Raw genomic sequence first — 25,388 nt, forward strand, 5'->3', positions numbered from 1 at the left:
TGAATTTGAGGCAGAGGAGATGAATGGAGTTCATTGAGGACTATGATTTTGAGTTGCACTATCACCCGGGAAAGGCCAATGTTGTGGCCGATGCCCTTAGTAGGAAATCAATTAGTGATGTAGCTTGTATAGCCATCCGGGAATGGGAGATGTTGGGTGCACTTGGCGAGTTTGACTTGCTTCTGAGTGAATCAGCTGAGGCTGCGGCCTTGTCTTCTGCTGTTGCGCAGCCTACACTTGTGACTCAAGTGTTAGAGACACAGAGAGGTGACCTTGAGGTAGAGTCCTTCCGAGAGAAGATCTCCAGTGGGAAAGTTGAGAAGGGTTGACGGTGTATCCCGACCTGAGTGTGAGATACCGAGACCGTTTGTTTGTGCTGGAGTCTTGTCGAGAGGAAGTACTCCGAGAGTTCCATCATTCACGTCTTGCGGTGCATCCGGGAGGCACTAAGATGTATTAGGATTTGGGTCGCCAGTTTTGGTGGCGGGGTATGAAGAGAGATGTAGCTGTTTTCGTGTCTAAGTGCCTTACTTGTCAACAAGTGAAGGCCGAGCATCAGAGGCCAGCGGATTTGTTGCAACCCTTGCCTATTGTCGAGTGGAAGTGGGAGCATGTCACTATGGACTTCGTTGTAGGTCTTCCGAAGACTCAGCGGGGTAGTGATGCTATTTGGGTGGTTGTAGACCGGTTGACTAAGTCGGCGCACTTCATTCCTATGCCCGTGCAAGATTCGATAGATCATCTCGCCGACTTGTATATTCGGGACATAGTGAGATTGCACGGGGTCCCAGTGATGATCGTCTCAGATAGAGATCTTCGTTTTACTGCTAGGTTGTAGCAGAGTTTGCAGAGTGCCTTGGGCACTAGGTTGACCTTTAGTACGGCTTATCACCCTCAGACTGACGGGCAGTCCGAGCGTACTATTCAGATCCTTGAGGATATGCTTTGAGGTTGTGTCCTTGACTTTAGTGGGACGTGGGAGAGGCACTTGCCCTTGGTGGAGTTTGCCTACAACAACAGTTTTCAATCTAGCATCGGTATGGCATCGTTTGAGGCCTTGTATGGCCGACCGTGTAGGTCTCCAGTGTGTTGGACCGAGGTGGGTGATGCACCTTTGTTGGGTCCGGAGTTGGTTAGGGAGACGATGGAGAAAGTTGAGCTTATCCGTAGGAGGCTTGTTACAGCCCAGAGTCGCCAAAAGAGTTATGCCGACCGTAGGAGGAGGCCTTTGGCGTTTGAGGTAGGTGATCATGTCTTCTTGAAAATATCACCTAGGTGAGGTTTGATGAGGTTCGGGAAGAGTGGGAAGTTATCCCCTCGGTTTATTGGTCCCTTTGAGATCCTCGAGAGGATTGGGGAAGTTGCTTACCGTTTGGCTTAGCCACCGCAGTTGTCCGGGGTTCATGGCGTCTTTCATGTTAGTATGCTTCGGAAGTATGAGCCGGATCCATCCCATGTGTTAGATTGGACCGACTTGGAGGTAGATGAGGATGTCTCGTATGAGGAGAGACCGGTTCCGGTCTTGGATAGGCGGGATCAAGTCTTACGAGGCAAGACTATTCCCTTGGTAAAGGTTTTGTGGAAACATCACGAAGTGGAGGAAGCCACTTGGGAACGTGAGTTGGAAGTCTGTGAGAAGTATCCAGACATGTTTATTGATGTGTAATTTTGTAATGAAATTTTGTAATATTGTTGAACTTTAAGAGCATTGTATATGTCTTAAGTTGTAAAACATTGTGAATGTTTTGGTTAATGGAAGTTTGTTTTAACATTGCGTATGTTAAGTATATTGTGGAAATGCAAGCATAATATTAATGTTGCATGTGTTAAGAAATTGTGAGAAACATGTTGAAACTGGTAGATTTCAAAAGAATGCATGTTGATAATGCGGGTTATTATGAATAATGTGTTTTGCCTCTTGAAAAGAGACGGGATTGACCAGTAATGGGTCGGGTTGTTTAAATGTTGTAATACTGTTGAGAATAGAGAAAACCTGTTTTTGAAAAACTTGTGTTTAATTTTGGGGACGAAATTCTTTAAGGGGGGAGGTTATAGCGATCCCGGTTGTCCCTGTACTGTTCTGTTGTATTCCGGACTCAGTTCCGTGGAGTTGAGTGTTGTATCTATCTTGTTGTCATCCTTTAATTCCGTTTGTTTGAGTTATAGGATGTGTTGGGCTTGTTTCGAACAGGTGGGTTGAACCTTGGTCTGAAATCTTGTTGCCAGGTTTTTGGTCGTTCCGCTCGAGCGGGTCCTTTTGCGCTCGAGCGGATATTGCACACTCCCAGTTTTTCGTGTCCCTGCAAAACTTCTATAGGTGTGATTTTTACGCTCGAGCGGGTTTGTCTACGCTCGAGCAGTGGCGCTCGAGCGGGTAATCTGGCGCTCGAGCGGGTAGTACCTTTTTGGTGTAAGTTCTGGGAAGGGGAAATCTACGCTCGAGCGGACTGGTTTTCACGCTCGAGCGGATGTGCTTTATTCTTGTGTCTTGGCGCTCGAGCGGGCCTTCTTGCGCTCGAGCGTGTCCAGATTTTTGTTCTTGACGCTCGAGCGTTGTGTTCTCCGCTCGAGCGGGAAAGTCGTATATCAGTTGGCAGCTGGGCATTTTAAAATCACTTTTTGCATTCTCTCTCTCTCTCTTACTTTTCCAAAAGGCCATTTGAGAGCTCCTCTCTCTAAAACCATAACTTCTCTCTAAGTATTGATCTAGCTAGGGTGTTTTCCTCACCTTTGGTCTTCACAAAAGTTGGGTTGATCGTCCAGGGCTTTACCTTGATCCGAAAATTTCGAGTTTTGGAGCACGTTGAGTTTCGTCATCTTCTTCCCTTGAGCTCCGAATTTGAGGTAGGGATTCCTACTCACTATTATGGTCTTCGACATAGATTATTGGTAGTTTTGATAAAGTGTTGAAGTTTGTTGATTTTGGGACTTAGGGTTTCCAAAGGGTATAAACGAGGGTTTGATATTTTGATTCTTAAACTTGTATTTTGGGTTTCAAAATAATGATGTTGTTGTTGGTTGTTGATATATAGGCCATTGGGTCAATATTGGGAAATGGGGTAGAAAACCCTAATTCGTTTAATAAATTAATTTGGGGAAAATTTTGGACTTATGGAATTGAGTTGAAAATAATGAAATTGGCTCATTATGTTGAAAAATGATGGAGTTGGATTTATAAATCGCTCACTTTTGAAAACATTGATATTTTATCTGTTGGAGCTTTTATTATCTGTTTAGAAATAATTGCTTGGGCTACCAGTGGAGGGTAGTTTTGATTGTTGTAGACAATGCATGATGATTAGGCAAACTAAAACTAATCAATTGGATATGTCATAGAGTATGACGGTTGGTAGAATACATTAACGTTATGTATTGATTGATTGTGTATATGACCTATGTGTATATACATTGTGTATGTTGGAGGAGATAGGGGATGTACTCCACGGTTTAGGGGAAGATAGGGGATGGACCTCTAAACCGGATGTTGTTTGGGAGGAGATAGGGGATGGACTCCACTGATACAGCTCATATGCTTGTCAGATAATGTGTTGATACAGCTCATATGCTTATCTTTGGAAGTGTTGATACAGCTCATATGCTTGTCATTGGAAGTGTTGATATAGCTAATATGCATATCTGTTGAAATGTGGATACAGCTTGTATGCTTATCTGTTGAGATGTTGATACAACTAGTATGTTTATCTATCGTAAAAATGGGAAATGTTTAATATGAGTCTTTGTCTCATATAAGTGATTGGCCAGGTTCTGAGCCGTTGATGTAAATTGTGAAATTGATAAGAAATGGAAATTGAAGTGAAATGGAAATGGGTTATGAATTGGTTTATGGAAACTGAACATTTATCAATTGCTAATATCTTAGTCATTGCTCATACTGTATTTAGCGTATCTCTACTGGGCGTTGGCTCACCCTTTATGGGATATTACTTTCAGGTACAGGTAGCATGCCGCCTCCAAGGACATAGCTTGGATGACGATGAGAGTTGAAGACTTTTTTTTTTTTTTTGTTTACTTTGTTTGTATTACATGTATATCGAGCCAAGAGCTTATTTTGTATAGAGTTAGTACTCTTCTTTTGTGTAACCAAGTGTTGACTTGGAAAGCTGTAAGGCCATAGGGCATTTGCTTTTGTTGTTAATATGTAATACAGTTGTAAGAATTACTTTGATGAATAGAAATAGTTGATTTCTTTTATATCAATGCATGTTTAAAACAATGGGTTTGATGTATTATTTTGAGGGCGTTACATCTCAGGGATAGTATTTCTTCAACTTGTCGATATTAATCAGCTCTGAAAACTCTAGTCCATCCAAATCCATTAGAATAACTGCTCCTCCTGACAAATGGACTTAATGATATAAGGACTAATCCAATTAGGTTTGAACTTGCCCCTAGGATTGTAAATTGGAGCCTGGTTGTCCTTTAACACTAGATCTCCCTTATTCAGATTCCTGTACTTGACCTTCTTGTTGAATGCTCGAGCAATCCTGCGCTGGTACCCCTGTACGTGGTATAGTGCCTTCAACATTCTCTCACTGAATAATATTGGCCTTGTTTGGGAAATTGGCTATTTTAGTTTTTGGAAATTTTAGTAGACTATTTAGGAAGAGGGTTAGATTTTTTTGTAGTTGGATATGATGTTTGTGAGAAAAAAAATGAAATGATTATGAGTTTGATGTGACATTTTGTCTTGTTGAATATTTGAGCCTATTTTTTCTTTTTGTGGATTTTACCCAAGAAAATGCCAAACCTTGGCTTCCTAAACACCCCTATTAGCTTTTCAAAGCGATTTTGTTACCAATCAGCCTCCGCTATCTAACATTCAGCCATAATCCTCAACGAAGGCACCTCTACCTCAATCGGCAGCATTGCCTTCATCCTATAAACTAGAGAGTAGGGGGTTGGCTCAATAGATGTTTGGATCGATGTCCTGTAGCCCCATAATGCGAAAGGTAGTTTATCTGGCCAATCCTTCTATCTTTCCACTATCTTTCGTAGGATGTTCTTGATATTTTTTTTTCACTTCTTTAACAACGCCATTAGTTTGTGGCTTATAGGTTGATGACTTGTGAAAGACCACATTATATTTCTTGAGTAGATTGATCACCTCTCCCTTGAAGTGCGAACCGTTGTCTGAAACATTCTCACTCGGAACCCTATAGTGACAGATGATGTTGTTCCTTATAAACTTGGCAATGTGTGATGCTTTCAACACTTCATGTGACTGTGCATACACCCACCTGATAAAATAATCAATTGCTACTAGAATAAACTCATGTTCATTCAACCTTTTTGGTGTTATTTCCCCTATCACATCAATTCCCCAGATAGAGAAAGGCCACGACGAAGTCATGTTGTACAACTTTGACAGCGTGATGTTCATGTGATTGACGTGAATCTGACACTTGTGGTATCGCCAAAAAAAACTAACACAATCACTTTCCATAGTCAACCAGTAATATCCTTGTCTGACGATTTTCCTTGCTAATGTTATACCATTCATATGAGCCACATATTCCCCTCCATGGACGGATTCCATGATGCAATTTTCATCTTCCTTTACGCACAACTTATGCATTCCTAAATGACCCCTTCTGTACAACTTGTCTCTACATATGAGGAATTGAGTGGCCAGATGCGATATCCCCCTTTTATCCTTAGCATTTTCCCCTTGTGAGTATACTTCTTTCTCTAGAAAATTCCAAATGTCAAAATACCAAGGGCCTTCATCTTGGGCTTCTTCTGTCACATCAATCATCTTGTATGTCGGCGCATATCTCTGCTCTATGATAATCAAACTTATCTTCACCCTAATCGGTATGTCCACTATTGAAGCTAAGGTTGCCAAGGCATCAGCGAACCTATTGTTCTCCCTCACCAAATGTGTAAATGTCAATCGCTCAAACATCAAAATTAGCATATCCAGGGTCTGATATAGATTTTCATTTTCTCTTCCTTCACTTTCCAATCCCCATTGGCTTGAGACACAACCAGGTTTGAATCTCCAATCATATCCAATCTTAATGCTCCTAGTTCTAGGGTAGCTTCTAGTCTAGCTATGCATGCCTCATACTCTGCTTGATTGTTGGATACCTTAAATCGAAGTTTGAAGGCCAAAGGTACGTAGGAATCATCGGATGCCATGAGCAATACTCCCATTCCGTATCCATATTGATTGGCAGCCCTATCAAAATACAACTTCCAAGTGTCCTCTTCTAACTGCAGGATCCCTTCATCTGGGAATTTGTATTCCCCATATTCTTCTCTTTTGATCGGGTGGTTTGCCAAGAACTCTACTACGGCTCTCCCATTGACAAATTTGCAAGCGATATATCGTAGATCAAATTTAAAAAGCAAAAGCAGCCATCGAGCTGGCCTACCGATAAGTGATGGTTTCTCAAAGAGATATTTGATGGGATCTAACCTTGAAACCAGGATTACCGAGTGTGCTAACAAGTAGTGCCTCAATTTTCTGGTGGTGCACACCAAGGCTAAACAAGCTTTTCCAAAAGGGTGTAATGAGTCTCATATTCCAACATTTTCTTACTTAGATAGTATATGGCCTTTTCCACATTCTCTTTTGATTCTTTCACTAACATGCAGCCCATATTAGACTCAGTCATTGACAGGTACAAGATCAATGGTTTCCCTGGCTCGGGGGGTAACCAGACAGGTCGATTCTGCAGATATTGCTTGATTTGCTCGAAAGCGTAATTGCGTCAATCATCTCATCGGAACTTCTTCTATTTTTTCAGCAAGCCAAATAGTGGTTCACAAGTGGAGGCTAATTTGGAAATAAACCTCCTTATGAATTGCACCTTCCCTAAAAAGCCTCGGACCTCCTTTTTAGTCATTGGTGGGGGCATTTCTAAGATGGCCTTGATTTTGGACTGGTCTACCTCGATTCCGCATTGTGTGATTAGGAAACCTAACATATTTTCTGCAGTCACCCCAAAAGTACATTTTTGTGGATTCAGCCTTAGTTTGTACTCCCAGATTCTTTCAAAGAGTCTTTTTAATGCGTCATGGTGACCTTCCCGTTCCTTGGACTTGACAATCATATCATTGACATACACTTCAGCCTCCTTGTGAATCATGTTATGCAATATGGTGGTTGTTGTTCTCTAATAAGTGACTCTGGCATTTTTTAACCTGAATGGCATAACTCGATAGTAGTTAGTAAGTCCCCCATTTAGCAGTGAATGCCGTTTTCTCTCTGTTTTCAGATGCCGTGGAGTTCTGGTTATATCTTGAAAACCCATCCATGAATGAAAGTAGAGCATGACTTGCAGTGAAGTCTATCAATTCATCAATGTGTGGTAGGGAGAAATTATCTTTAGGGCTGGCTTTATTCAAATCTCTAAAATCAACACAGACTCGAATCCTGTCATCCTTCTTTGGAACTGGTAAAATGTTTGCCAACCACGTAGGATATTCTGATATAATCAGAAACCCTGCATTGATTTGCTTGGTGACTTCTTCCTTAATCTTCAATGCCTAGTCTGGTTGAGTTCTATGGAGTTTCTGCTTAACAGGCCTGGCCTGGAGATCAAGAGGGATCTTGTGCTGGACAATTTCAAGATCAATTCTAGGCATATCCTTATAGGACCATGCAAAAACCTCTTTAAATTCTTTTAGCAAAGAGACTAATCGTTCGTTCTCCTCCAAAGATAACGTGGAACCAATCTGGACTAAGCGATGATCCTTTTTAGTACCCACATTAATCGGAACAATCTCATCCATCAAAGGTTTTGCACGTCTCTTCTCCTCCCAATTAATCAAATTTTTCAAAGCCTGAGAAATTTCTTTATCTTCGTTTTCATCAAAATTTTGAAAATCTTGGTCAATATGATAAACTAAAGGCAAAAAAAAGTAAGCACAATCCCCATGATTCTCATTCATCAGGTCTGGCTCAGTAGATACAGTGGACTCAAAAGAAAATGAAAAAGATGACTGAGACAAGATAGTGGCATTTGGTTATCAATGCTAGAACCACCCGACTCAGAACTACCAGAAGAACCCAAGTCTGACTTCGACTTTACAGACTCAGTAGAATCAGACTCAGACTCACTATTAGATTCATATTTTATGATACAACCTCTCTTGAGTTTCCAGGTCAAATGAGGTGCCTTAGATACATCTAGAATGAGGTCACTGTAATCCACAGACGATCTTTCCCCGATCACAAAAAAACTAACATCCTTAAAACCCTATAACTCAGTGCTAGCTTCACGATCAGCCAGTATCAACTCCACTTTATCCTCTTCGACGTTAGCCAAATAGTTATTTCCGCCTTAGTCCAGGCCATTTCTGAAGTTTGCTTCCTCGTCCTCACTCACAAATAGCTATTAGTCAAAGAAAACCTCAAACCTGGAGAGACGCTCCTTTGTCTCGGGGTTCACTTATGGTTCAGGAAAACCGCAAAAGGGGAAATTATCTCCTCTCTGATAAAGCGACCATTTAGGGTTCCCTGGATCAGTTTGTACTTTAATTCATGTTGCCTGCCAGCCCTATTAGCTTTAGTCCTTTCTTTCACCTCATCTCCTTTATTTTCCAATTTTCTTCTGTGGGTCTGTACCCTAAACCAAATGAATAAGGGTTGTGGGTAGCTTCCTCTGCCGCTGTAATTCCTTTCCTACATTCTTTCCAAGTCCTATTCTCGGGATATGTCCTAATTTTCTCATGAAGTAGATTGGCTGAGCGCTCAGGTATATTCCGTCTTCATCTGCCATGATAGTATGGACTAACTGGGCTTTGGCTAAAGTGAACTTGGCAAGGAAAACGTCTTCTTTCTCATGATCTATCTCCAATACATGGGCCGTAACCTCGAGTGGGGGATGGATAGATGAATTCCAGAAGACAGTAGCGATCTCGCCGACATACAAGTATTTGACCAACTAACGCATTGTGAAAGAAATAACTTTCATTTGATATAACCAAGGCCTGCCCAATAGCAAATTGAAAGTCATTGGCACATCCATGATGTGAAACTCAGTTTCGTACTCAGATGGTTCCACTAGAATCTGTATTTTAACAATACCCATAACCTCTCGGCTTGTGTTGTCATATGCTCGGATAAGCTAATTTGTTAGCGCGAAGTCTACTGGCTTTAATCCTATCATATAAGCAATACGCGAAGGACACATATTTATAGCGAACACAACTGGTCAGGTGTGGTATCAATGGATAGTTTGGGTTTTTTTAATGCTCTAAGCATAGCTTGTCGATCTTTACGTGATGCCATGAGCAATCCCTAGATTGAAATGTTAGCTTGGATCCTCTTCAACTATTTAAGGACCAAATCTTCCTCTTCTTCATTTTCTTTCTCTTTTCCTTTCTCTACGTCCTTTCCCGACGGTTTTCCTTGATCTAGGTGTGAGGGCTTAAAGAAATGCCCGCCCCTAGTTAGATGATCAATTTCTTCAGAACACTAGGTATCATCTGATGTATTACTTCCCCAACCTTTATCGGTGTGGGTGAATTGTAAATCATTGTCTTTCCACCATTCCCTTTTATTTATAGCTACGCAATCATCCGGCTCAACATGTATCATCCTTATATTACAATCATCTCATTTTGGCTGGTAATGTGATGTTGATCGGATTTCTGTAAAGATCTCCTTTTTTTTTCTCAAATATGCGCATGCTTGGCTAACTCTTAGTTATCGTTGTTCTTTTTGTATTATTGAATCGGTTGGTCCAGTGTTCTCGAATTCAGGACTACCCTCTCAAATTCTCCTCCTGGCACTTCTTTTTCAGTCTTCTCTATTTTGGAATCTCTTGGCTTATTACTTTCCCTAGTTTCACTGCTTTTGCCTTCCTTTTCCTTCCTCTTTCCTTTTCTAGTGGGTCGTGCCATTTTCCTTGCTTCATCATCACTTCCTTCTGCTTCTGAATCCTCCATACTGCTTGCCTATCCGTGGACATTGGCCAAATTGTTTGGGTTCCACCATTCGCATTATATATCTTCCAAATTCTATTTTTTGAAGAAATGAAGGTTATCCAAATCCTCTTATAAATCAGCCAAGTCGTCCAGTTCTTACTCGAGTACATCCCTTTTGATAACATTAATGGAGAATGCATCAAGTAATGCAACCTTCAGTTTTGGATGACCAATTAGTACTATATATCAATTGGGATCATACCCTGACAAACCCTCAATTTTTATCACTGGAACCTCTGTTGCCACCACATGATTTTTGGGTTTTGACTGAGATTGCATCCATTATGCATAGATTAGCACCCTCATGAATGTAGACTTCAGGTTTGGGTAAGTGAGAAGGGGTGATGTATATACTGGGGTCAAAGGTGAGACATAGTGTATGGATAAGGTTAAGGTAGAGAGATGGCAGAACTTGGTCATGGGTAGGCAATGGGTTGGTGGTGACATTTGGCTTTTGTGGTGGAGGTTGTGGGGGAGGTATGATTTTACAGTCAATGATTTCTCGGATCTCATGGTGGAGACGAATGCAACGGTCTATTTCATAGACTTGTTGCTGGTTGAAAGCATAGTACTTGGATGCATCATGCCTAGGTGGAAGTGGGTACGGGAAAGGTCAAGGATCAGGAAGTTTGAGATGGCCTTTCTCCACCAGTGTTTTCAAGACTAGGGTTGGAGTCATATTGAGTGGATGAAAATCATAGTTCAGGAAACGGTTTTGATTGTGGGGCTGTGAGGTGGCATCGGCAAAGAGATTGGTCATTTTTGCGGAGGTGATAACAGTACTAACTTCCAAAGGTTTTGCGATTGTGTTACTACTTCCAATAACATTGGAAATGCAAACAAAAGTCTTTTTCACAGGTTTTTTCTCATCTACAATGATCCCCTATTTCATAGCATCTTCAATTTGAACTCCTATCTTGTGCAAGTCTTTGAAAGTAAGAGTGGGAGAACTATCATCTTTGTAACATCTTTCCATAAAGGTTCCTTACCACTATTCGGATCCAATTCTTTTCTAAGGGCCCGTTAGTCATCATGGCCGCCTTAGCCCTCCATCTTGCTATGAATTCAATGAAGCTTTCCTTTGGTTCTTGACATGTGGCTTTCAAATCCCGAGGGGTCACCTCAATTTGTGTATTATAAAAGTATTGAGCAATGAATGTCTTATCCATTTCTTCCTAATTTTGCTTCACCTTGTCCTCCAGTTTGGCATACCAAGTAGCAGCAATTCTTGACAAAGTCCTTCCAAACAGAGACAATTTCTGGAAGCAGGTTAGATACATAGTTTTCAGAACATCTGAGCATAAGCGGATATGTAGGGTCTTCGGATCCTTCAAACCGGTCGATATGTGGCATTTTGAATCTTTCAGGTAATATAATTGCTGCTTCCGTATACCTATCCTCTATATCAAGAATGTAATCGAACCCTTGGGACTTTTTGAATAATTTCCCTAACTTGGCTATCTTCAGCATGGCTGGATCAAAATTGGCAATGTTGAGGGAAAAAAGCCCCTCAATTGGATATACTAGGGCATTAGTAGCAGGAACTCGGGTTAGTTCTTTTGGCTGATCAAAACCTAGGAAGTTCTCATTTGGCGGAGGCAGGTCCGGACCAAGATGATTAGCTGGCAGTGGATGGGCGGCAGTTGCCCCGGTTGTTTGTTGCATCTCAGTAATGGTATCACCTTGGGTAGCTACTATATAATTAATATCATCCATGACCCGCTAAAGGTTAGTGATCATTTCCACGATATTTGGCAGATTCTAAGCCACTAAGGGACCTGGAGAATGGTTTAATGGGGTACTGGACATAGGAGATTTGAGGGGTGACTAATGTAAAAGCTGCAAAGGAGATGGGAGAGGTGATGGGCTCTGAATCAACTATGCTTGTCTGACCCTTTTTTTGGATACTAGTGGAAGTGACACTAACACTGGCTGACCTTAAACAAGATTTGTAGTTTTGTAGAGTCTACCAGCATAAGTCTATAGGGTTTTAGGGGTGTCAGAACTTTCCGAAGCTATGATGAACCGACTACCTAACAAAAGAAAAACAAACAAAGAAAACAAAACACACATAAAACAAAAACCCAACGGAAATTTGGCCCATGACATATATAAAAAACATGAATTCGGCAGTATTTCGGCTCAATTTGTATCACTGATCATTGCATATACCACTGGATTTTTCTCAACCCAGCCATTGACATATCTAAACCATTAATATGAATAACGAGCCCCTCTATTGAATCCCACACACAACATATAGCAAATAAGGTAAACCAAGGCACCCCTATAGGGGTTTGGGATTCCCTGTCTTAGTTTGGGAGACAAACTAGGGATTCACTACTCAAACAAGTGGTATCACTGCATCTTAGACATGAGAAAACATCCTGTCTTATTTGTGAAAGTTGATAGACTTTAGTATATGAACTAGATCAGTCTAGTCAAAAGGGTACCTAACAAGACACTTGATATACCTACTCTACCCAACACCTAAATAAAGGGAGGATCAAGCAGTACGTTGGTGGTCCAGATTCGAGGCTTGTATTTCCACCATAACAAAGCCTATGTCCGGCAAGCCGTTTGGGATGTTAGATGGCAAATACAGTGACTTAAGCACCATGCATGAAATGTAGTGAATACACATACGAAAATAAAATCCACATTAAGAAGTTTGAGTCATGTTTTCTTAATTTCCCAGTGGAGTCGCAAAAACTGTGGGATGCTGTTTGGGGTTACCAAGCGCGCCTGACAGTTCAGACTCCCAATTTTTGATCTGATCTCACTAGTGCAATGTGAAATAGAAAATGAGAGTCCAAATCCAGCAAATTTTATAGAAAATCCATTTTTATTGTAAAACATTGTCAGAAATGGACTACATCACCAAAATTCAGAATCACCACCTAATCTTTTAAAGAAATTAGGAAACCCATGACTCGTGCCAAAGGCCACCGTCTGTCATAACAAAGTGTCTCGACTCGGGAACATAGGTATGAGAAGGGAAGGTCATTAATTGAGCACCTATAGACACTCCATTTCTGACCGACCTTAAGACTCAGACGCCACCAGTTGAGCGCTCGGTGATATTGCATATAGTGCTCGTTCAGAAGTTTCAGAGTCTCGGCTGCAAGCCTTGCCTCCGGACTTCCGGACTCTTTCGTGCCTTGCCTCGGTTTGCGAACCAGGCTCTATTTTCTCTGTTTTCTCTTCCCGAAGGGAGGCAGAGGTCTCGTAGATCATCTCTCAGTGGCTGTAGGCTACGTTTCGTGGTCGTAGGCCATTTTTCCCGTTTGGAGCCTAGTTTTCAGTTTTTCAGAGCCGACGGCCGTGTGCCTTGGTTCGGGACCGCCTAACCATCTCCGTTTGCTCCAGTTTTTGGTATACACCTTATTTCCTCCCTTTTGAGGAACACTGTGGCCCGAGAGACCAACTTCGTGGTCGAACGCCACCTCTGGTGCTTAACAGCCCATTTTCGGGGCCCCGAGCCGCGTGTTTCGGTCCCCGAACCTCCGTTTTGCATCCATTTTGGTTCATTTTTGGTGGAGACCTTATTTTCATAGTTAGGAAGCTTGTAGGAGGGTGGGAGGCCAGCCATTGTTCTGAAAAGCCAGCTTTACTTCTTCATCGCTCTCCGACGCCCGTTTTCCTCACTTGAAAGCCAATGTTGACCACCCCGGGGCCACTTTCTTGAACCCTAAACCCCATATTTGTGTTGTACACACCTGGGAGGCCACCAATATTTGGTGGCTGACTAGTAATTGTGCCTGACCCTTTTGACCCCCTCTAAAAATTGGTCTTTTCTCTCTCCTGGTTCACTTTTTCTGGATTCCAACCATATAATTGTGTTGTGCACACATGGGAGGCCACCTTTTTGAGGTGGCCGACGAGTAATTCTGCTTGCCCCTTTTGGCCCTTGGTCGGCCGGCCATGGGAGGTGGTCGACTGACCACCTAAACCTTCTGAACCTGGCCGGCCATGACCCCCACTCCCTGTTCCTTCCAGTTGTGACCTCTTTTTTCCCCCAGATCCTGTATCCGAGGGGGACTCTTTTGGGGGGAAAACTTAAATTTGATTTCCCCCCCTTTTCTCCACTCCTCTCCTCTATATAACCAGCCCCTCAGCTACATTTTCAAGGGTTAGAAAAATCCATTGGAGCTCTTGCATTGAAGCCTCCCTCTCTCTCTACTCCAAGCCTCAAAATACCCTTGCTCCTACACCATTTCTATACCAACTCATAGCCTATCAACCCATACTCCACTTCCAGAAACTTGAGGCTATTTTTCAGAGTTTAGGAGCACCTTTCCTTGGTCCAAGGCTGCTGAAGTTTGGTTCTACAAGGGTGAGTCATTTTCTTCCCTTTTCTAGTCTTTTCTTGCTTCATCTATAAGCCTTAGTTTTTTGCATTTTTGGGCTCCGACCCTAACTGTAAATAGTCATATTTTGAGCACTTTTTCATGTTTGATTAAGGGTCTTTCTCTGGTTGAGGCCAGCAGCTATCACTTGCCTCTTTAACTCTCTTTTAGGCCTTATTTTTGCATAGTATTTTAGGCCTATTTGTGAGTTGTTTTGGATTTTTCCATAAACTATAAAATAACTTGTTTTGAGACCCTATTCAATATTGTTGAAGGGCTCTCCTCTGTTTGAGGCCTCCTGTTATCACTTGCTTCTTTATCTCTCTTTTAGGCCAATTTTTGCATAGTATTTTAAGCCTATTTGTGAGCTGTTTTGGACCTTTCCATAAACTATGAAAAATATTTTTTTGAGCCCCTCTTCAACATTGTTGAAGGGCTCTCCTCCGTTTGAGAATCGAAGCTGCCACTTGTCTCTTTACCCCTCTTTTAGGCCTTTTCTTGCATGATAGTTTGGCCTTATTTGTGATTATTTTCGTGGCTTGATGTAAACTGTAAAGTGCCCTGTTTTGAGCCCCTCTTCAACTTTTTTGAAGGGCTGCCATTTGGGGCCAGCTTCTGTTCCTTTGTGCTTAATCTCTCTTTTGGGGCCATTTTTGCATGATAGATTAGCCCTGTTTGCATTCATTTTTGGGACTTGTTATAAACTGGAAATATGCATGTTTTGGGACTGTATTGCATCTGTCTTCATGCTTCATGATCAAATAATGCATGTTTTGTATAGCTATAGGCCAATGCGTATGCCTAGTTTTGTGTTTCGGGGCCATTCCATGCATCGGGTGCCATGTTTCCATGTTTCGGGATCATTTTGCATCACATTTCAGTACTGAAATTTGCATGATTGCATACCATATTCCATGCCTTGCCATGTCTTGTCAGAGTGGCATTTGTGTCTTAGGATCGGTCCTCGGTTTGCGTGCATGCGTGCGTGTACTTCGGGAGTCTCATTTTCATCTCATGGCCACTAATGTGAGTGTGGCTGAGGTCCACTCATGTTGGTGTAAGTCCATTGCGCATTGTGTATGCCATTTCATTTCATAGCATTGTGTATGCTAGGTTGTATGTTAGCGCATTGTGTATGCCATGTTACCTCGTGCATCGTGTATGCCATTTCATAGCATTGTGCATGCTAGGTTGTATATTAGTTGCATTCATGCATGTCATGCATATTGCATTGTGTTTGGGATAGGAGTTAGCCCGAGCACGGGAAACGAGGGACGTTTCGTACTTCGAGTGACGGAACGTGTCTCAATTCCCGGTCACCGACACTCCGGATTACCCATGATGGAGTTTAGGTCTTGTTGTGTTTATATGTGCATTCATTTCATATTGAGTCGTGCAATTCGACTCCTCGGCCATCATGCATCGATATGCGTGATTGGTGGCACGAGGATCAAGGACTACACTCCTGAAGGGTAGTCATGCATACATATGTGAAAATACTTTGCCATGCCCCTTTGTTGCTCTCTGTTGCAGCAAATCAGAAATCGGCAGCCTTCCGGAGCTTGGCACGCATTCCAAGAACAATTGCAAACAGAGGCAAACCGGGGCATCACAAGGGATTTTCCGACAAAGGCAACCGGAGCATGCATCATTCATCATCCAAAGCAGATTTGAGGCAGTCCCTGGCTTGCATGCCAATTTATTGCTTTCCTAATTTAATTTGTTAATTAATTAGGGTTTTGTACATATTTGGACTGTAATTATTCATTTGGGACTGTATATTATTTATTCAGACCCTCTGCGCGAGGGCACAACTGTAATAAGTGTGCGTGTGTGTGATGTATGTCTTCCAACCTCACGTCTTTCTCCCTTTTATTTACCCGCTTATGATGGTTAGATTAGGGCATGTTTCAATTAGCATACAGTATGACAGTATGTTTGCATTTATTCATCTGTTTTGCATGCACCGGGCTCGGCGCATCATACTAACTGCATTGTATTTTCAATTCCAAGTTGAATACATGTTAGCTGTAGCATTTCATATGCCATGTCTAGAATAGCCGAGCCTGCTATAGTTGCACTTTTGCATGTGTTGCATTAGGCATTTTTGTATAATTAGGATCATGCATGGATTTCTAATTAGCTTCTATTTTGGCTTGGAGTACTCGGTAAGTTTTATGCTTTAGCATCCTTGCATGCGCGTGAGTGACTGCCATGATAGCATGCTTACCATGAGGCTAATTGCTTATGTGATATACCTGCCTGAATGCCTGTGGGTGAAGGTTGGGTTATTTGGATTGGAACAATTCATCAAATGTGTGTTTTAAGCCCACTAGATAGTGGCAAAATCATGTTTTCTAAGCCCACCTGAGGGTGGCAAATCCCCGTCTTAGCCTACTTGCGGGTAGCACCATCAAACCATTTTCAAATAAACAAACATAAAACGTTTTGTTCCAATTCAGGCAATCCAGTCTATACTTGTATGCTGTGTGCATCACATAGTAAATCTAGGCTAATAACCGGAATAAGAACTGTAGCACGCGCCCGCGAGGGGCCCCGCTCTACAGTTCAGACTCGATTTGTGTCGCGGTTCTTAATCTCGAACCAAAGAGTCCAAATCTGGCAAATCGTTTTGAGAAAATAGATTTTAGGAAAGAGGTGCCAAACATGGACTGCTTTGCCAGATACAGAGTCGCCACCTAAATATTTTTTAATGGGGGGATTTAGGAAACCCTGACTCGGTGCCGAAGGCCACATGTCCGTCATCACCGGAGTTGTCTCGGCTCGGGAGCTAGGGTACGATTGGGGAAGGTCAGCTATGAGCACCCCCTCTCGCCCGATCCGAAGATCGGCCTCTACTAACCGTGATATCCGTTTTTGAAAATGTTATGTGTTCTTATTCCAATTATTTAGCCTAGAATTACTGTGTTATGCGCACAGCAAACAAGTATAGACTAGATTGTCTAATTTGGAAATAAGCATTGCATATCCGTTTGTTTTCAAAAGCGCTTTGGAATTTGCTACTCGCAAGTAGGCTAAAATACGGATTTCAACGAGTTTTTCCAACTCAAACAATCCAACCTTCACCCACAGACATTCAAACAGTTTATCACATAAGCATCTAGCCACATGGTAAGCATACTGTCATGATAGCATTCACACGCATGCGAGATGCCAAAGCATTTTAAAATACTTACTTAGTACTCCGCGCCAAAACAAAGAACTTGTTAGCAGACATGCATGATCCAAGTCCATGTTAAGTGCCTAATGCAACACATGCAAGATGCAATTAGAGTAGGCTCGGCTAACCTAATCATGGCATGCGAAAATGCGATCAATTTGATGCACGTATTCAATTTGGAATTGGGGTATAAATGCAGTTAGCATGATGTACCGAGCCTAATGCATGCAATACAAATGCATGAATGCACGCATGCATAGCATAAGGTATGCTAATTTAAAAAATGCCCTAATCTACCATCATAAGCAGGTAAATAAAAGGGAAGAAAGACGTGAGGTTGGAAGACATACACACACTCACGCACACTTATTATAGATTTGCCCTCGCTCGGAGGGACCAAATAAATAATACAAATTAATTAACTACGCAAGCTAATTAAATATTACAAATTGCCTAATTAGCTAACAAACTAATTAAGCTAGGAAAACAGATAAACCGCCCCGGGGGAAGGGCTCGATGCAATGCATGCTCGATCCTGCTCGGAAATACACCGCCATGCATAGGCTGCCTCTGTTTTCCTTCCTTTACTCCTCTGGAGGCTGCCAAAACCGCAGGACTTCTTCCTTGGACATTGGGGAACACCACTGGCTGAATGGGATTGCCACCGGCAGTAACATGTGGCCACCGGCACAAAATGAATCCATCGGCAGGGAAATGATTGCCAGTCGGCACTAGAAATTGCCGGTCGGCAGAGTGTTCCTGCAGAATCTGCAATTGACAGCAACAGAGGGCAAGGCAAAGCATGGCAGCACAATTCAAGGCATATATGCACCAATCATGTCCCTTATCATGGTAATGACTCAAAAGGGCATGTGTCTCGATTCTCGGACCACCAATCACGCATTTCCATGCATGATGGCCCAAGGAGTCAAGTGTGCAACTTTCATGTCAAATGAAATGCAAACCAAACAAACAAACCAAGGCCCAATTCCTATCACCAAGTCAAGGAACAAGGCATGCATGCGAGATGTTATGCAACCTAGGCATACAAGCTAAGGATGCAACATGGCATGGCAAGGCACTTATGCAAGCATACAAGTAAACATGAGGCAATGCAAATGGATGAAAAGATGGACTTATACATGATTTGGGCAGCTCTAAATAGGCCCAAAACAGTGGCCAAAGTGACCAAAATAAAGGACCAAAACACATACACACATACACGTGTTAAAGGGCCAATGCTTAGGCACAAATTGAACAACTCTCAAGCACACTTGAAAGAGGTATAACATGGACTAATGGCATGCAAGGTAAGCATTGAAAATCATGTTAAGATGGTGTCAAACCAAGCAACAAGATAGGCTAAACATTAGCATGCAAATGGTCCAAGTACTTGAAGCAAGTCAAAGGGGCTTAAACCATAGCTAAGTCAACCAAGCCTCACAAGGCTAAGAGGACTTAAAATAGGTTCAAGACAGACCTAGACCATGCAAAATGGACTCTTAGATGGCATCTAAGTGGGTCAAATTCAAAGGCATGTGCAATGGCCAAAACATGGAGCATACTACACAAGCTTCCAAAGCATTAAAGATGCGTCCAAGGTAAACATATAGGCATGCAAATGGGACTGAAATGACATGGTGGATGGTTCCAAATCACCAAATCAATGCAAAAATGTCATGCTATACATTCGCATACTTAAGGCCAACAAGCCGGAATGCAAAGGGGCTATACTAAGCATGCCAAATCCGACCCAAACAACTATGGACAGACCTAAGACATGGCAAAATATGCACAAAGCCTTCACAAAACTAAGCCTAAAACATGCTTGAACAAGGGCTAACAACCTAAGGCATATTAAGGCAATAACAAGGCATTACATGGTAGGTATGCTAAGCAATCATGGTGTACCAAAACCAACACACAACAAGGTTATATCATGGCATAATAAGCATGGAAAATAGCCAAGATATGATCAATACACACTCTAGCATGATGCTCTCTCAAGAGGCAAAAAATGGTCCATATCAAGGACAACAAGGAGAGGGGGTGGCCCTCTCCTTCTTGGGACTTCAAGGCACCGTCTTCACCACTGAAATCCCTCAAGATTTCAGTGGTGAAGAGGCCCAAACACCAAAGTCTCGAAACGTGCACAAAATAGCACAAAATGAGGCCTTTCAAGGCCTAAGAGGGGTCAAACACCCTCAAACCAAAAAACACTCTTAATAAACAATCAAGAGGACTAAAAAATAGAACTTTTTCGTATTATACACCAAGCTCAAAAATGATTTTAAGACAGGTAAAAATACAATGCAAAAATGGGGAATATAAAGGTAAGATTGTTACCCTTGTTGACTACCTTCACAAATGATGCTCCAATGGCACTCCTTGGCTTGAATCCAGCTCCAAAACACCAAAAACAGCCCTTTGGAACCTCAGTAACCAAAGGAAGGTGAAGCACTAGGTGTTTGTGTGCAATAGTATGGACTAAAACACCTAGAACACACACAAGAGGGAGATATAGAGATAAGATATGTATGGATTCTAACCCTAGAACTCAAACCCTAAAAATGGCTGTCTAAAACTCTCTAAAATGTCTAAAGTGTCTAACCCTAAAGCCAAGAGACAAGGCTCTCTCTTATAGAGGCTTTTGTCTTGTAAAGCTCACAAGACAAGCTTCTAAAGAGGGAGATCCCTCCATACACGTGTATGGAGGGGAGCCAAAAGCAAGACAGCTGTGACAAAATATCTACAAAAGCAGATGCACAGTAGTCGGCCGGCCAAAGATGCCATTTTGGCAAAAAGGAGTGCCGACCGGCAACAAAGAGTGCCGACCGGCAACAAAACGTGCCGATGGAAACGAAAACCAGCCGGTGACCTCCAGACACTGCCGGTGGTGTGTGGGGATGCCTCACAAGGCATTCCCTGCCCTTCCAAGGCAAAACACAAGTGTTTGGTGCAAAACCAGACACTAAACAGTCAAGTTCGGAGATCCTGAGGCAAGGCGCGCGAGCCGAGACCTTCGGGAACTCCAAACGAACACAAACATGGATAATCACCCAGTGTTCCAGTGGTGACGTCCAAGTCTTGAGGACGGTCAAAAATGGGGAGTCTACAAGAACACATAATGTTTTCAAAAATAGATATCATGGTTAGTAGAGGCCGATCTTTGATCGGGCGAGCGGGGGTGCTCACGAAGTGACCTTCCCCAATCGTACCCAAGTTCCCGAGCCGAGGCAACTTTGGTGATGACGGACACGTGGCCTTAGGCAACGAGTCAAGGTTTCCTAAATTTCCCAAAAATAAAATATTTAGGTGGCGACTCTGTATCTGGCAAAGCAGTCCATGTTTGGCATTTCTTTCAAAATCTGTTTTCTCAAAACGATTTGCCGGATTTGGACTCTTTGGTTCAGATTAATAACCGTGACAATTTGAGAGTCCTGAACTGTAGTGAGCCCAATACAAATGAAACGGGACTCATCCTCCCGGGGCGTTCAGGGACATCTACAGTTTCTGGCGACTCCGCTGGGGATTTAGAGAACTTGACTCGAACTCATGATATCTGTTTTTGACTACACTTGTGTGTTTCTTTACATTGCATTTGCATTGGTGCGCCTAGGACATCGTGTTTGCCATCTGCTATTCCTGAACAGTTTGCCGGAGGCTTGTCTTGTCAAGGCATGACCATAAGGCTGACCGGTTATGGGCTCTGCCAGTATGGGAAAACAAACCCCGGTTTTACCGGGGCACCCTTTTTGACCATTCGACCTAGTGCATATTCGGATCCATAGTGACCATTCCAAACTAGGACAGGTTGCTTACCCGATATAGGTTGTTTGAAACCGCTGCGTACGTAGTGAAACCCTAGCTCCTGACAAAATAGGACAGGGAAACCCTCTCCCAACATAGGGGTGTTTTGGCTCTCACTTATCTGCTATGTGTACAGGGAAATGCATGTATCAGTTTATGAGTCTAGGCATCAGTCCTGCAGGCATCAGTCAGTGTTTGAGAATCAGTTATCCGTGGGTATCAGATTCAGTCTTGGGGAACAGTGATTCAGGGACAATGCAATGTTTGAGGACAATGTGTATTCAGCTTACCGACTGTGTGTTGTTATGCCCGGCTGTGTGTTGTGCATTTACTTTAAGCTGTTATGCTGTCCGTTTATCTGTTTATTTATTTCCTTATTGCTTTATTTACCTTTTACTAGGGGCAGTTTTAGCACAATTGCTTCCGACCAAGTAGATATTCCCCAAGCACCTTGGACCAAAGGTCGCTTACTCAATCGATTCGAGGATCTGGTTGACGGACAACCAGTGTTTCACTCCCTACCCCCAGTTGTCAGAAGAAGGCCAAGAAAACGTAGTGTGTCTGAGCAGAGGTTACCAGAACAGTGGTCTACCCTAGTAGTGAACAGTCGGGCTGAGGTTTTAGTTTCTGCCATAGAAATACACATACTAGTCAGTCAGCAGGATCAGCAGAGTGTAGCCGGAATGGAGGAAGTGATGCGTCAGCTCCAAGAGAGTATGAAGCAAATGCATGAGGATGTTGTCCGCCAGGCGGAATTCTCTAAACAGTAGGCCACAATCATGGCCCAGCAGGTGGAGCTAATTACCCGGCTCCAGCAGCAAGCCGGAGCGTCAGCCTCACATCCAGTTCCTCCCCCACCAGGGATCCCGTTACCAGAGCAGACACCAACTGTCCAGAATGTCGTGCCAAATGCCCAGAACACCTTGCCAAATGTCCAGAACGTCCAGGAGGACACAGACCTTCCAACGGGGCCGGCTCCGCCCCCACTTCTGCCTCAACTTTCCAAGGCGCCTACGCCTATCAACCAACCGGACTCTCCATTCGAGTTCGAAATAGACCCAACAGCACTGAAATTGAGCAAACTCGAGAAGCTTTTTAAAAAATCACAAGAGGTAAAGGCTATTCCGGATATCGAAGACGGATATACCAATGTGGCCGCGACGCTACCAGATAGATTTAAAATGTCGCAGATCGATCGCTTTGACGGGTCTGGGGATCCCATGGTCCACCTCTGGCTATTCTCAGATATACTACAGCCAATGGGCCTAACTAGACCCCAGAAGCTTTCACTATTTGGCCGGACCCTGTCCGGTGTAGCCGCCATCTGGTATGCAAAATTGGAGGATGATGTCAAGAGGAGTTAGGATGAAAAGGATGAAGCCTTTGTTGCGCAATACTCTTACAACACCCAAATTGAGATTACAACTCGTGATCTCGAAACAACAAGGTAGGAGCCTAAGGAGAGTTTCTCGGATTTTGTGACCCGGTGGAGGGCAAAGGCCTCGATGATGACTTTAAGGCCCACCGATAAAGACCAGATCAGGATGATTGTGCGCAATCTCCAGCCAAAATTGATGCAAAAGATGATTGTACTCCCCTTCCCCACTTTTTCAGATCTGCACGAGATGGGGGTACAGATTGAAGATGCAATGAAACAGGGTCTGATCGACCAAGATAGGGAGCAACCAAGGAGGACTTTCAACCGTAACAACAATGCAGGCCTGAGTGGCACTGCAACTGCAAGAGCTTCCAAGGTGAGCATGGTCACCACTATTCCCCCTCCCCTTCCAAGACCCATGGCAGCCATGCCTTTCTCCGGTGCATCCGGAAGCAACACGCAGACCACCAAATACCAACCCAGAGGCCAAAGAACCTTCACGCCCTTATACATGCCCCTGTCCAAAGCTCTAGGGGTATTAATCAGGAAAAAGCATTTGAAGCCCCTAGAGCCTAGGCCACTACCAAATCCACTCCCTCCCTCTCATGACCCAGCAAAATACTGCGCGTATCACCAACAACACGGTCACGACACCGACCGTTGTTTTAGATTGCGTCACGAGATCCAAGATCTTATTGACAAGCAGGTGATTGCGCCTCCCGACAAACCCAATGTCACAACCAATCCTCTCCCACTGCATAACCAAGCCCCCTCTCCTAATAGAATCAATTTTATCCAAACTGGGGTTGCATCTTACGATCCTAGTATCTATATCACCCCATCCCACCTACCCAAGCCGGAGGTGCTCCTTCCTGACTGCACCGACTCTTTGTGCATGTTGGACATCTCCACAACCCAACCAGAGCCGACGGTGGTGACCATCAAAGATGGGGCAGGGCAGACTTCAGAAAAGAATGGAATTGTTGAGTCTGGGATTGAACAGTCTGAGAGTTTTGCTGGGGAAGTCTATGATCCGAGTGAGTACATCTTGTCAACAGGCCAGATTGGGCTGGGTATAGAATTGCCAGAGGAGGAAGAGCTGTGTGTGATCCAGGGGGATGGATTTGAGCAAGGGGCAAATGATTTGACGGCTGTGGAGGAGGACTTTGCCAACCTATAGTTTTTTGATGACCAAGAATCAGGGGACGCGGCAGTCAACTGGTTTGATTATGAGGAATCGGCAGAGGCCACTGGATGGCTGGATGATCAACCAGATGTGGTGGAAGAGTCCCAACCAGAACAGGGCCTGGCAGGGGCGAGAGTATCAACTGTGGCCGGAAGGGCCGGAAGTCAGATTACATTGCCGGAGAGCGCTGGTATGAAGAATTTTGCTTAGGGCCTGAGCATTGTGGATGCATAGAAAGTTGAACAACAAACCACACTGACACAGGTAGAACAAGAAAAGATTTGGGATTCTGAGAGAATTCGGAAAGCCAAAATCCATGAGGGGACCGAAAGTGCTGTGCGCATAAAGACAGAAAATGCTGCGGGCATGCGGGCTAAAGGTACAGTGAGTACGATCATACCGGGGTCGGACAGGTATCTGTCGGCCGTCGACGGGATGTGGTGGGAAGACGATGACTTATGTCTTGCCCACACAAATGAGGATTGGGGAAACCATCAGCCAAACGACACCTGGTATGTCAGAGAGGTCGACCATATGACGAGAAGCGGGCGGTATTTCAAGCCCCCGCACCTGGACCAGCCAGAGGCATCTGGGAAGGATAAAGAAGCTGAGAAATAGAAGGACAAACAGCTTGAAGAGGAGGCTGTACTCAAACAATTAAAGAAGATACAAGCGGACATCTCCATCTGGGGACTGCTTATGGCTTCACGAGTGCACAGACAGGCTATCCTATCCGCTATGGACAAGGCCAAACTCTCTATAGATACCACACCAGAGCAGCTGGTTGGATTGGTTTTTCCGGGAGGAGGTTCCCCGATGTTGACCTTTGCAGATAAAGAACTGCCGCCTGAGGGCGCAAATCATAACAAACCCCTTTACATCTCCGTGGAATGTAGAAGCAAGTGGGTGCCAGTGGTTCTTATCGACACAGGATCCGCCATTAATGTATGCCCGTCAAGGACGGCATATGCGATTGGGTTGAAGCCCACAGACTTCATGCCAACTACTCAAGTGATCAGAGCCTATGATAATACCAGCAGAGAGGTGATGGGGACTGTCAAAATTCAGACTCATGTTGGTCCAGGACAACACAACATTGAATTCCATGTCTTGGACGTTCCTGCAACCTTTAACCTACTTTTGGGGCGACCGTGGTTGCACCAGGTCAAGGCAGTCTCTTCCACTTTACATCAAATGCTGAAGTACCCTCACGGGAAGGGGGTAGCCATTGTTTTCGGGAATTCATCAATCCATCCACCGCCAGAAGTGTCTACACCAGTCTTGGAAATTGAACATGGCACGGAGGATTTGTTCTTGTCAGGGTTTACTTTGGCTGAGGCCCGGGTTGTGCAGAATATCATGGCCGTTAATGAGGGAGTATATGTCAGTGCTCAATCTGTATACCTCATGAACAAGCTACGACACATCCCTGGGATGGGATTGGGAAAGAGCAGCCGGAAGGGCGCCGCAGCATTGGCCGAAATGCCGCACAATCCACATACCTTTGGCTTGGGTTATCTGCCC

This window comes from Camellia sinensis, chromosome 10, assembly GCF_055761805.1.
Source record: "Camellia sinensis isolate YWXY chromosome 10, ASM5576180v1, whole genome shotgun sequence".
In the NCBI taxonomy this organism is placed as follows: domain Eukaryota; kingdom Viridiplantae; phylum Streptophyta; class Magnoliopsida; order Ericales; family Theaceae; genus Camellia; species Camellia sinensis.